The 14,262-nt window shown below is 52.4% G+C and overlaps 1 protein-coding gene across 8 annotated transcripts in view; it reads left to right on the top strand.

Annotated features, from left to right (window-relative positions):
* PHC1 (polyhomeotic homolog 1) overlaps nt 1-14,262 on the top strand; it is a 274,243-nt gene that overhangs the window by 112,668 nt on the left and 147,313 nt on the right. The gene's annotated exons all lie outside the window — the stretch shown is intronic.

Genomic DNA, 14,262 nt, shown 5'->3' with positions numbered 1-14,262 from the left:
GGCCGGGGGACTTTCCAGATGACCGGGCCAGGGTGGCCTTCGTGATGAACCTGTTGTCTGGCCAGGCTGCGCAGTGGGCCACGCCCTTGGTGCTCAGGGACAGCCCCTTGCTGGCGGACTACCAGGGGTTCTGGGGCACCACGCCTGATGTATGAAGACCCTGTGCGGGCCCAGACGGCTGCCTGGCGCCTCGGAGAGATCCAACAAGGGCCACGCCCCCTCCGGGAGTACATCGCGGAATTCCGGTTGCTGTGCCATGATTCGGACTGGAACGACAGGGCACTAGCGGACGCGTTCAAGAGGGGCCTTTCGGAAGAGCTCCAGGACGAGCTGGCTCGGGTGGAGGCGCCGCGGACCCTCGTTGACCTGGTGCCCCTCTGCCTGCGCCTCGACACCCGTCTCCAGCAACGCCCGTCCTGTCGCCGCCAGCAACCGTCAAAGACCGTCGCCCTCCCTCGACCCGTGCCGACCCCGTCCCGGGCCACCCCGCGCTTCGTGGCCACCGCCAAGGAGCCCATGGAGTTAGGAGCGGCCAGGCCTCGCCTGACGGCCCAGGAGCGGAGCTGGAGGCGCCAAGGGGGGCTGTGCTTGTACTGTGGGGAGCCCGGCCATTTCGCCGCCGCATGCCCCAGGAAGCGCGGCGGAGCACATACGCCCGTCCCCGAATCCCGGCCTGACCAGTCGGGAAACGGGGCAGGCCCGGCCCAGGGGAAACCCTAGGCCGGGCACGGACCAAGCCCCCGCCAGACATGGCCGACGTGGACCCCGGGCCCCCTCGGCACCTGATTTTGGACACCCGGGTGTGGGTGGGTGACCGGCCGGAAGGGATCCCGGCACATGCGCTGGTGGATTCGGGGGCCACCACGAACTTTATGGACCGGGCCTTCGTGGACCATTTTGGTGTCCCCTTGGTTCCGGTAGACCCTCCGATGAGCGTCGAGACCATCGACGGGAGGGAGCTGGTGGCCGGACCCATTAACTTCGCCACGCAGCCCTTGCGCCTCGCCATCGGGGACCACGAGGAGGCGATTCGCTTCTACGTGACGGCGGACCTCCACTTCCCAGTGATCCTCGGACTGGCCTGGCTGCAGACGCACGACCCTCAGGTGGCCTGGTCGCGGAACGCCATCTCGTTTCCCAGCCTGCAGTGTGTCGACCACATCCGCCACACCTGCGCCGGCCAGGACGTCTTCACCCCGGCCGTCGCCGTGCCCCCGGAGCTGCAGGACTTCGCTGACGTCTTCAGCGAAAAGGAGGCGGACCGCTTACCCCCGCACCGGCCCTACGACTGCCCCGTGGACCTGCAACCCGGCGCCCCGCTGCCAACGGGACGCCTGTATTCCATGTCCGAGCCCGAGTTGGCCGCCCTCAGGGACTTTCTGGACAAAAATCTGGCCCAAGGGTTCATCCAGCCTTCCAAGTCCCCTCTGTCGGCCCCGGTCCTTTTCGTAAAAAAGAAGACGGGGGATTTGCGCCTGTGTTGCGACTACCGCCGGCTGAACGCCATCACGGTGCGGAATCGCTACCCCCTGCCGCTCATCCCGGAGCTGATGGACCGGCTGTGGGAGGCCTCCATCTTTACCAAGCTCGACCTCCGGGGGGCCTACAACCTGGTGCGGATGCGTGAAGGGGACGAGTGGAAGACGGCGTTCGGCACCCGGTACGGACACTACGAGTACACGGTCATGCCGTTCGGGCTGACCAACGCCCCCGCCGTCTTCCAACATTTTATGAACGATGTGTTCCGGGACATGTTGGATCGGTTCGTGGTGATCTACCTGGACGACATCCTGGTCTACTCCCGGTCCAGGGAAAGTCACCTCCAGCACCTCCGCCTGGTCCTGCAGCGCCTGTGGGAGCACCAGCTCTACGCCAAGCTGGAGAAGTGCTTTTTCCTCCGGTCGTCCATCGAGTTCCTCGGGCACATCCTCTCACCCGAGGGGATCGCCATGGACCCGCGCAAGGTGGAGGCCCTGAGCAGCTGGGAAGCCCCGCGTCGGGTGAAGGATGTCCAGCGGCTGCTGGGCTTCGCCAGTTACTATCGGACCTTCATCCCGGGCTTCGCCACACTGACGGCTCCGCTCACCCAGCTCCTCCAGAAGAAGGTCCCGTTCCGGTGGGGTCCCCCGCAGGAGGAAGCCTTCACGGCTCTCAGGAAGGCTTTCGTCACGGAGCCCATCCTGCGACATCCCGACCCGCACCGGCCTTTCGTGGTGGAGACGGATGCCTCCAACGTCACCCTCGGAGCGGTGCTGCTACAGGCCCCGGCGGATGGCGGCACTCTTTTTCCCTGCGCGTACTACTCGCGGAAGCTCAACCCTTCCGAGCGCAACTATACCATCTGGGAAAAGGAGTTGCTGGCTATCAAGGCCACGTTCGAGGCGTGGCGGCACCACCTGGAGGGGGCCCGGCATCAGGTGGAGGTCCGAACGGACCATCGGAACCTCGAACATCTCACCACGGCTCGGAAGTTGAACCAGCGGCAGATCCGGTGGTCGCTGTTCTTTGCCCGGTTCAACTTCCGCGTCACCTATATCCCCAGTGGCCACAACCGGAGGGCGGACGCCCTGTCCCGTAAGCCGGAGTACCTGAGCACCCAAGACCCTCTTCCTCCACGGACCGTACTGCCGGCGGAAGCCTTGGCCGCCGCCCGGGAACCGGTGGACTTACGGGCCCGGGTGCGAGAGGCGCAGCGCCAAGACGCCTGGTCTCAGCAGCGGCGAGCGGAGGCGGGCCCCACGTCTCCGTGGACATTGGAAGACGACGTATTCAAGTTCCGGGGGCGGTTGTATGTGCCCACGGGGCCGCTCCGGTCCCTCGTCCTGACCCAGTGCCACGACAACCCTGCCACGGGCCATTTCGGGTTTTTCAAGACTCTCAACCTGGTAACGCGGACCTTCTGGTGGCCCCGGGTGCGGCATGATGTCCATGCCTATGTGACGTCCTGTGTGCCGTGCCGGCAAGCCAAGGCCGCCACGGGGGCCCCTCCCGGTCTCCTCCAGCCCTTGCCGACTCCTGACAGACCTTGGGGGGTGATTTCCATGGACTTCCTGACGGACCTGCCGCCGTCCTCGGGGTTCACCACGGTGCTGCTGGTGGTGGACATGCTCACCAAGATGGCACACTTCATCCCGTGCCGCGGGCTGCCCACCGCCACCAAGACAGCCCGTCTCTTCTTGCAGCACGTCTTCCGCCTCCACGGCCTGCCGGACAGGGTGGTGTCGGACCGTGGGGTGCAGTTCACGGCCCGCTTTTGGAAGAGCCTGATGGCCGCATTGGAGGTGCAGGTGTGCCTGTCGTCGGCGCACCATTCGGAGACCGACGGCGGGGTGGAAAAGGTCATCGGCGTCCTGGAACAGTACCTCCGGTGCTTCGTGAACCAACAGCAGGACAATTGGGCCGATTACCTGTCCCTGGCAGAGTTCGCATTCAACAACTCCCAACACACCTCCACCCAGACCACCCCGTTCCTGGCCAACTTGGGGTACCATCCGCGGCTCTTCCCTCTGGCGCCCCCGGACTCCCCGGTTCCCGAGACACAGTCCTTTCTCTCCGAGTTGCACGCGGTCCAGCAGATGGTGCGTCGGCAGCTGAATCGGGCGAAGGAGGACTACAAGCGGATCGCCGATCGTTCCCAACGGGCAACACCCCCGCTGGTGGTCGGAGACCGCGTGTGGCTCTCCACAAAGCATCTCCCGTCCGACCGGCCGGCGAAGAAACTGGACCACCGGTTCATCGGTCCGTTCCCCGTCGAGGCGGTCATCAATCCGGTGGCCTACCGACTGACCCTGCCGCGTTCCATGCGGATCCATCCCGTCTTCCATCGGTCCTTGCTGGTCCCTGAGGCCCCGCCGTCTCCCCTCCGGCGCCCGGCGCCACCCGTCGCTGTCGACGAGGACGGGGTGGAGGAGTACGAGGTGCACAGCATACGCGACTCCCGCTGGCTGAAGGGGTGCTTCCAATACCTGGTTGCGTGGCAAGGGTACAGGACCGAGTTCACCTGGGTCAACGCCTCCGACGTCCACGCCCCGGACCTGGTGCGGGCCTTCCACGAGCAGAACCCGGCCCGACCGCATCCCGATCGTCAGCCCCGGGGGAAGGGCCCTGCGGTGAGGGATAGTGTTGTGTCTTGCCCGCCCTCAGAGCAGCCGGGGCCTTCTTACCTGCTCCCAAACACTGAGGAATGTATGCCTCCCGGCCCAAGTCCTGGCTCCATGCCCACACAAACTGCAGAAGAAGGAGCATCTCCCTGCCCCAGCCCTGACTCCATGCCCAGGCAAACGGAGCAGCTAGACCCCTCCCCCTCCTCCACAGCAGGTGAGCCTGAGGAGGTTTACTCAACAACAGCTGATTGGAGTGACCCTCGCATCAGAAGATTGGATAGGCGGAGGCAACAGAAGGAAGGGAGGGGCAGGCCTTAATGAGTGCTGAGTCATGGAGCCACACCCCATGGCCTATATAAAGGATCTACTTTCTGGCAGTCTCTGAGTCAGGCAAAAGTCGAACTTATCTTGCTGAAGTCACTTACTGGTCTCCTGCCTGCTCTGAGGACTTTGCTAGGACTTTGGGCAGAACTGCAGAGGCAAGCCTGATTCGGATTTCCCTGACCCGGCCGTCAGCAGAGGAGTGGGACACGACAAGTACTCAAAAAATTACTGGCCGCTGAACTGTATGCAAAATTGTCTAAATGTGAATTCCATCAAACGAAAATCGATTATCTGGGATACCGTATTTCCTCTGACGGATTAGAGATGGACCCTGCCAAAGTCCAAGCAATACTGGACTGGGCACCTCCTCGAACCCGCAAAGTTACAAAGTTTTCTGGGTTTTGCTAACTTTTATCGCCAGTTCGTTCCCTCGTTTGCTGACATTGCCCTGCCAATCACCAATCTCCTCAAAACAAAAGGAACTATTAAACCCAAACCATCTTTACGACTAAAGTGGTCGATGGAGTGTCAGGCCGCTTTTGAAAAGTTGAAATGATTATTTCCCGCCGAGCCGGTCCTCAAGCACCCTGACATGGAATCCCCATTCGTGGTTCAAGCAGATGCTAGCGATGTAGCAGTCGGAGCTGTTTTACTCCAAAACAATACTAAAGGTGAGCTACAGCCGTGCGCGTACACATCTCATAAACTCACTGAAACTGAGCAGAGATGGGCCATCTGGGAGAAAGAAGCTTTTGCAGTGCACTGGGCTCTCCAAAGACGGAGACAATTCTTGGAGGGGGGCAAACACCCTTTCGAAGTATGGACTGATCATAAAAACTTAGAAGCCCTAAAAACTCCCAGAGACCTCTCTCCAAAACAAGCTCGATGGGCCAAATACTTTAACCGTTTTAATTTTGCCTTGCGATACATTCCTGGGGGAAAGAACTTCCTGGCGGATGCCCTTTCCCGTTTGCCTCAATACAACAGTACTCGCAAGGAAGTAGCAAGCCCGATACTCCCAGTACAACAATTAGCGGCCCTGGCAATTACTCGTAGCCAAGCACATACCGATCCAATGTTACCAGAAGATCTCACCAATTTGCTCAAGGAAGCCTTAAACAAGGACAACTGGTTCTTAGCCCATTCGCACGAGTGCATTCTTCGCGATGGACTAGTTTGGCTGGGGGCTAAGTTATACTTCCCTGCATCTCTAAGGGTGATCATACTTCTACATTGTCATGATGCTAAAATGGCTGGACATTTTGAGTTTGTGAAAACCTTACACCTCTTGAAAAGACAATTTTGGTGGCCAGGACTTAAAAAGGACATTGAATCTTATATAGCGAGTTGCCCTGTTTGTGCATCAGCTAAAAGACCACCAGGGAAGCCTCCCGGTTTGCTGCAAACAGTAGCCCAGCCAGAAGCCCCATGGAGAGAAATATCCATGGATTTCATAGTGGAGTTACGCGAAAGTGGAGGCAATTCAGTGATCTGGGTGGTTACGGATCTGTTCTCCAAACAAGTGCACTTCATCCCATGTTCCAAAATTCCTTCTTCAAAAACTTTGGCAAAGCTGTTTGTGCAACATATCTACAGACTCCATCGAGTTCCCTAATGGATAATCTCAGACCAGGGGGTGCAATTCACTTCTCAATTTTGGAAAGAGTTTTTGCGACTGATAGTTTTGGCGCGTGAATGTAACGGCAGCTGCTTGCCCCACATACCATCCAGATGATTGACAGAGGGAGAATATCGGAAGTGAAACTACACGTGGCCAAGGAGGAAGATGACATTGGATTATTACTGTATGACCTCTAGTAGGGGGAGGGATCAGGAGACAATATGACTCTGTGGTTTTGATTTACTTCCAGTTCTGGCTTTGCCTGTCCTGCATTTCAGACTTACTTAGTAAAAATTACCAATTTCTTCAAAATGATGGAGTTGGGTCTTTATTTTCTTAAGTACTGATCTGAGGCAGGTTGACACCCTATAATCCAGTTTGGAAATATAGTATATAAAATAAAAATAAAAAAATAAAAAATATATTATTATTATTATTATTATTATTATTATTATTATTATTAATTATTTATTTGATTTTTATACCGCCCTTCTCCCGAAGGACTCAGGGCGGTGTTTTTGTATATATACAAAAACAGAACAGATCAAGTACTAGAATGCAAAATATAAATCCCAATAGATAAAAGTAAATTTCCTTCAGACTCTTCTAGTCTTAATCCACATTCTTATTAATTTAGTTCTGGCAATGTGCCATAATAAAGAAAAATTCAAAAATAGAAAAAGAAAAAAAAACAAGAGAAAAAAAGAGAAAAGAAACACTGAATTCAAACTCGGATATTTTGCTTATCCAAACTTGGATATTTTGCTTCACCTCAAAAAGTCAAAACCAAGTTCTTCAAAATGTTCACCAATAGATAAATAAAAAGCCAGTCACAAAAACAAGATAATAAGAAAGTGCATGCCAAAAACAAAATTCAACATCCAGTCTTCTCTTTTGCACATGTCCTGTCTTTATCATTTAGTCAAATGTCAAGGTCGAATTGTAGTTAGAGTCTTTTCAATATTAAAAACACTTTTTCTTCTGTCGCTAGATGGCACTGTTAACTAACTTTCAGCAATGCACAGTGCTTTCGATTTCTCTTGCTATAATTAGTTTACAAAGTATCCTTTATCAATTACCGCTATTCTGTCGTATTTATATAGAATAGTATTCAGTCTTCTCCAGTTTATAGTCAATTAGTCCAAATTACTTTAATTAATTATAAGGGATTCTCCAATTTTCCCTTTGTATTTCCAAAAGAGTAAAAATTTGGCTTTCCCCCCCCCACTTTCTTCACCACCAAGTTACCGGGTGTGAGAGCAAATGCACACCCGCTCTCACCTCTCACTTTCAGCCTCTCTTTTCCACCTTATTTAATTTTTTAAAAATTTACATTTATATCCTGCCCTTCTCCAAAGACTCAGGGCGGCTTACACTATGTTAAGCAATAGTCTTCATCCATTTGTATATTATATACAAAGTCAACTTATTGCCCCCAACAATCTGGGTCCTCATTTTACCTACCTTATAAAGGATGGAAGGCTGAGTCAACCTTGGGCCTGGTGGGACTTGAACCTGCAGTAATTGCAAGCAGCTGTGTTAATAACAGACTGTCTTAGCAGTCTGAGCCACCAGAGACTCAGGTGGGTTTGAAGTGGAAAGTCTTTTTTCCCCCCAAAAAATCAAAATCTCTCACCTTGATGTCACACGCTGTCTCTCTTCTTCCTCTTCCGTTGTGGCTGCCCCAGCTTTTTAGCGACTTCTATGGTCACTTTCTTCACTGCCCAGTTTGAGGAGCTTCTTTTGTTCCAACTAGGGATTTTGCTGTCTCCGTAAGCTGGACAGTCCGTGCTCTTCTTGTTTGTCATCCCTACAGGATGACTTAGGTCACTTGGGATCCCTGGGCAGTGGAGATATCGACAGGTCTTTGGGAGATCGCAAAGAACCCGTCTTGCTGTCACGACGCTGTTCACACCTCCTTCCCCTGATAATAAGCTTTTGAGCGCATGGCAAATAGGGCCAAGTGCTTATTTCAGGGTTCAAAAAATATAAGACAGGGTCTTATTTTGGGGGAAACACGGTAAATATATGTTCCCTTCATCATATTTCTAGCAAAAATATTTCTGGCTTTAAATCTATATATTACTTTAACATCTTCTCTAACCATGTATTTTTGTCCAAATTTTTTTTGCTTTTGAACACGTCCACCACATATGGTCGTAAGAGCCCAGTGTCTGATTGCATTTCCACCATTTGATGGACATGTTTTTAAAAATCTTTGCTAGCCTTGCTGGTGGCAAATGCCACCTATAAAACATTTTATACAGGTTTTCCATGTAAGTGGTTGCCATTGTTAATTTGTAATTTCTGTCCCAAAATTTTTGCATTTAGCTAATTCTATAGTATCTCCAGAAAGTTTTTTGTCCATACTATCATTTTCTCCGTATTGGTGAAGACAGCAAGCAGAGTGGGTAATCCTCCTCCGTTCAGATTGGTGGACTGAGTCTGACAAAGTTGTTAGGTCCCACCTCTGTTGCCAGGGGATCCAGCTTTTGACTCAGTCCGTCAGACTGGACTAACACGTCGAGAATTGCTCTTTATTCTGACTGCTATTTTCACCAATTTCTGTATTCTGGTTTTTTTACTTTGGACTTTTTCTGGACTTCTTTTTTGGACTTGTGAGTTTTTATTACTTTTTCTGTGTTAAGTCCCTGCAGACTGAAGCTTCGGCTCTGCCTGGGCTGGGGCCCCGCGGAAGCCTGGCAAGCTCTTTCAAAAATTCTTTTAAAAATTCTTTTAAAATTCTGAGTGCTTGCCTTTTAATTCCCTTGTTAGGATATTGCCTGTCAGGGATCCGTGGTGGAGTCTAGTGCTCCCGAGGCTGCACGCAGGCGGGCAAGTGGAGCTTCACGCTCCCAGACTTGAGGGAAGCCGTTTTTTTGTGTATTCAGCCTTTTTGACACTTGGAGTGACAGCGGCTGAGCAGTTACGGGCTGCAGCTGTTTGGAGGATTTTGCGGAGCTGCTTTGCGATTCCAAGCAGTCTCCTTGCATTTTCCTTCATCTTAAAATGATTCCCTCTTTGCCCAAAGGCCAAATTTGGCCAGGATTGCTCAGTGGAGTTAGCACCTGTTGATTGGGAGCTTCGCACTCCGTTTTCCTTGCTATGGCAGCCATTTTGAAGTCAGCAAATTTTCGCGCTCTTTTTCTGATCCAGTTTGACAGGAGCGCTGAGCTCCGACCTGACAGCTAGCCACCAGGGATTAAATCCTGCACAGTGCCTTGGCACTCAGGAGAATTGCAATCACCGAGCCTCTGATTCTTCTTCTGTAGACTATGTGCAGTTTATTTTTTTAAAAAAGCATAAGTTTTGCCTAGTGCCTGCTAACAGGAGTGCTAAGCTCCATCCAGTTAAGCTTAAGGGAATTTTTTGCATCCTAAAGAGGATAGCTGCTGAGGCCATTAATTGCATTATTGCATTTCTGCAATTGCATTGAATATTGTCCAGCCTCCATTTGCAGGTTATCACTTTGCTCAGCATGCCTAAAGCCCTGAGCAAAACTCGGAGGGCTAATGACTCTGACTTTCCTGGAAGGGATGAGTCACCTATACAGGAGCGTGGCTCCTCACATGTACCACCTGACCATGCACGCGGTGTTTCTTACGCTGGGGCTTCGCATTCATGTAAATCCGCCTCAAAGGCGGTCAATAAGCATGAGAAGAGTCATGACCTGGCTCTTCAAAAAATCTGTGACAGGGCGACAGCCAAGTCCTCTAATCATGCATGCTCCACTACGCAGAGTCACGCTCCACCTGGGTCACCCAGCACCATTTATGTGAATCAAGTGTCATTGCACGGTGATCCCCTACTTTTCTCTACTGATAATGTCTGGGGCTCCTTGAGCCTGCCTTCTCGACAAGGGGCTCAGGACGACGGTAGAGTGGAACCAGGACCCACTACGCACAGTCCTGTCTCAGTACCTCAGCCAGCTATCCAATCTGGAAGTTCCACTGCTCACTTTCCTGACAATTTGCAGGCTATCATTGCCCAAGCCATTCAACAAGGGATTCAAGTTGACCTCTGCCATCCCTCCAGAGCAGCCTCTGATCGTTCTATGGTGGCCAGCTGTCCTTTTGACCAGGAGGAGGAGGAGGATCGTTCCTATGATGAAGCAGTTTCACCTGATCATTCTGTTGTTTCCGATCCTTCTAATTTGGAGGAGCTTGAGCACCGTGAGTTTGATCTCTCCCACGATGAAGGCCTGGAACGTGACCAGCCGGCGTTTGCAGGCCTCTTTCCACCCACCCGATCAGGTTTAGGTCCCTGCTCTTCAAGGCCATCAAGGTGTCTCAACTTCATGCACCAGCGGGTGAGATCTCATCCACTCCATCACAGGGGCCCGCAGCCTCTCTTTTTTCCGAACCTGATCGGGCTGTGGACACTATCCCGGCACCTCGCTTGTTTGTGGATGTTGTTAAGCAACAGTGGTCAACACCAACTATGGCTCCACTCCCTTCATCTACAGATTGACGCCATTTCAACATGGCTTCTGATTTGGCTTCCTTGTTACAGTCACCTAGGGTTGACGCCCCCATCGTTGCCTCCTTCACAGTTCTGCTATTCCTGGGCAGCCTGAGGAGGCTTTGTGGCTTGATGACAGACGTGTGGATCAAGTGCTTCAAAGGGCATACCAAGGGGTCGCTTGGGCCATTTGCTCTGTGGCCAGAGCCTTGTTTTTTAATTGGGCCACATTAGTCTGGCTCAAGGAGCTGCAAGATAAATTGCCACTTGATGCAAGAATTCGACAGGACCTCAACAAGGTCGTTGCGGCTGTTCAATTTTCAATGGATGCCACATTACATTCCGCCAGATTTGCCTCTCGGGCCATGGCTTCTGCTGTTACGGCACGCCGCATGCTTTGGTTACGTTCTTGGCACGCTGACACATGCCATAAGTGGCACCTGGCATCTACACCCTTTGGTGGAGACAAGTTGTTTGGTGATGGTCTGGAGCCGCTGCTAATCGAGACTAAGGACAAACGAAAGATTTTGCCAATGGCCCAGCATCGAGGGGAGTCCCGATTCCTTCCCTTTTCCCATCACCCTTCTGTTCGGGGGTCACAATGGAGGGCTGGGTCTTCCCGTTTCAGGGGTCATATGATTCCAGGCTACGGGGTTCTCAGGATAGGTCATTCTGCGGAAGATGGCCATTTTGAGGGGGAGGAAGCCGTTCTGTCCAACGCCGCCATTAACTGCCAAGTAGTTCTCTCATTGATGGTAGATTGGCTCTTTATGCCGATCATTGGGATGAAACTATATCTGACTGCTGAGTCAAGGATATGGTAAAATCTGGTCTATCCCTGGAATTTGTTTCTCCACCCCCACGATTCTTCATTCGTGTCTCTTGACACAAATAAGAGGATCTTCATGAATGCTGTGACAAAACACCTTCTACTCATAAATGCTATTCAGGAGGTGCCAGAGGACCAACACGGGCTAGGGTTTTATTCTCTTCTATTTCTTGTCCCGAAATCCTTGGGGGGTGGTGGTGGAGACCTATTCTTGACCTTAAACGTTTGAACCAATACATAGCTTATAGGAGGTTCAAAATGCAGTCTTTACAATCTATTCTGGATGGCGTCAGAAAGGGCAACTTCCTCACTTTGATATTACTGAGGCGTGTTTACACATTCCCATTCTTCCCGCTCATAGGCAGTTTTTGCCTTTTTTCTATGATGGGGTGCATTACCAGTATACGGCCTTGCCCTTTGGGCTGTCCTCGGCCCGAGGTGTTTTACTAAAATTCTAGCTTCATTAGCGGCCTCACTCAGGTCCAGCGCAATTCATCTCCAGTGCTATCTGGATGACATCCTCATTTTGTCAACCTCAGTTCAAGGGGCTCTTTGGGATTTACAGGCGACCTTGCAATGTCTGGCTGATCACGGGTTCATTGTCAATAGAGAGAAGAGTCAATAGACTCCAGTGACTCGTATCCTTCATTTAGGGGCAGTGATTGATTCAGTTGAAGGCAGAGTTTATCTCTCTCAGGAACGTCAGGATAGTTTGTGGGAACTTCTCTGCAAGGTGCAACGGGAGCGTAAGATTTCCCTATCTCTACTCTCCCAACTCCTAGGTAAAATGATTTCCACCATTTCCATCATCCCTTGGGCCCGACTGTACACTAGGGACCTTCAATAGTTCCTTTTAGCATTCCAGAGGGCAGACAGAGGATCTTCATCAGCCAAGGTCCGTGTTCCCCAGGACATCCTCAGGTCTCTCAACTGGTGGCGATCGCTGTCACTGACCAAGGGGGTCCTTTTCCATGCTCCTCCACACTTGGTGGTAATGATAGATGCCAGTCTCTCTGGCTGGTGAGCTCACTGTGAGTCAGACCTAGCTCAGGACACGTGGACTGCCCAAGATCTATGACACAACATCAATTTGCTGGAGCTTCGCACAGCTTACCTAGCCCTCCGTCATTTTCAGGGGTCAGTCTCGGGCGAGCACGTGTTAGTGCTCACATACAACATTGCCACAAAGGCGCACATAAATCGCCAAGGGGGCACCAGATCCCGAACCTTGATGCAGGAGGCCATGAGATTGGGTCTTTGGGCAGAGTGCCGTCTTCTATCGCTAGCAGCGGAGCATATCTCCGGGACTGCCAATGTGCAGGCGGCCTGGTTGAGTCGTCAAATCGTCAATCCCTCGGAGTGGCACCTAAATCCTGCACTCTTCCAGGCCCTGACAACACATTTTGGCATTCCAACAGTGGACCTGTTTGCGACCCAGACGAACGCTCAACTCCCTCGCTTTTACACACGGTTCCCATCTCCTCGAGCAGAGGGCGTCGATGCTATCCGCAGCCCATGGCTGACGGGCCTCCTGTACACCTTTCCCCCCATTCCTCTTCTGGCGAAGGTGATACGCAAGGTTGTGGACGAGCAGGTGGATGTCATCTTTCTGGCACCTTATTGGCCACGGAGGTCTTGGTTCGCCAATCTTGTGTCACTGTCGATAGCTCCACCCTGGCGGATGTCTCCGACAGTCGATTACCTCAGCCAGGGGGCAATGGTCCACTCGGATCCCCACTGGATTCAACTGACTGCCTGGCGGTTGAGCAGCACGCCTTGAGACGGGACAACATCTCCCCGGGCGTCATCCGCACTATTCAAGCTTTTCATAGACTTTCCACTCAATGGATTTATTCTGCCACTTGGCGGGCCTTTTGCTCTTGGAGTAGCCATATTGGACTCCTACCTCTTCAGGCTTCAGTGTCACATGTCGTGAACTTCTTGCAGGCCGGTTTGGAACGGGGACTTTCCTCTAATACACTACAAAGGCAGGTGGCAGTGCTCGCTACTGTGTTGCCTGCAAAGACTTCTCTTCCCTTGTCTCAGGAGCTGGTCATTCAGCGCTTTTTGAGAGGGACCATAAACCTGTGCCTTCCTGTACTACATCGGTACCCCACTTGGGACCTTTCAATTGTTTTAAATTCACTTACGGGACCGCCTTTTGAACAGTTGCGGGAGGCCAGTTTACGCTTGTTGTCTTGCAAGGTTGCTTTCTTGGTCGTGATCATGTCCGCTCGGAGAATTTCGGAACTGGCGGCTCTCTCTATCCGGAGCGATCTTTGCGTATTTCACGCGGACCGTGTAGTGCTGCGTCTTGACCCATCCTTTGTGCCCAAGATTAATACCTCTTTTCACAGATTGCAGGAGGTGGTGTTACCTGATTTCTGCCCGCATCCGAAGCATCTGTCTGAACGTTGATGGCACTCTTTGCATGTCCGCCGGGCTCTGCATATCTATCTGGACCAGACAGCTACCATATGCAGGACGGAGTCATTGTTTGTCTCTTTTATTCCTCTCTCATTAGGTTCTACGGTGACGTCCTTGACCATTGGCAAGTGGATACGGCAGACAATCGCTAAGGCCTATGATTTGCAATCCCATCCAAAGCCCGACCATATGATGGCTCATTTGACCCATAGTGCGGCGACTTCGGCGGCCTGGGCAACGCAGGCTTCATTGCAGGAGATCTGCAGGGTGGCTGCGTGGACTACCGCTTCATCCTTTGTCAAGCACTACAAGCTGGACAAGTTTGCTTCTTCGGAGGCAGCCTTTGGTTGTAGAGTTCTTCAGCAAGTTATTGTCGGCGGGGGGCTTTCAGACCAGCCAGGGACCCACCCATAGTTGGGGACTTTGGTATGTCCCACTCTGGCTGCTGTCTTCACCAATATGGAGAAGGGGCGTTGGTGCTTACCTGAGACACACCT

The sequence above is a fragment of the Ahaetulla prasina genome, chromosome 2 (assembly GCF_028640845.1).
Source record: "Ahaetulla prasina isolate Xishuangbanna chromosome 2, ASM2864084v1, whole genome shotgun sequence".
NCBI lineage: Eukaryota > Metazoa > Chordata > Lepidosauria > Squamata > Colubridae > Ahaetulla > Ahaetulla prasina.
This window is presented reverse-complemented; position numbering and strand designations above follow the sequence as displayed.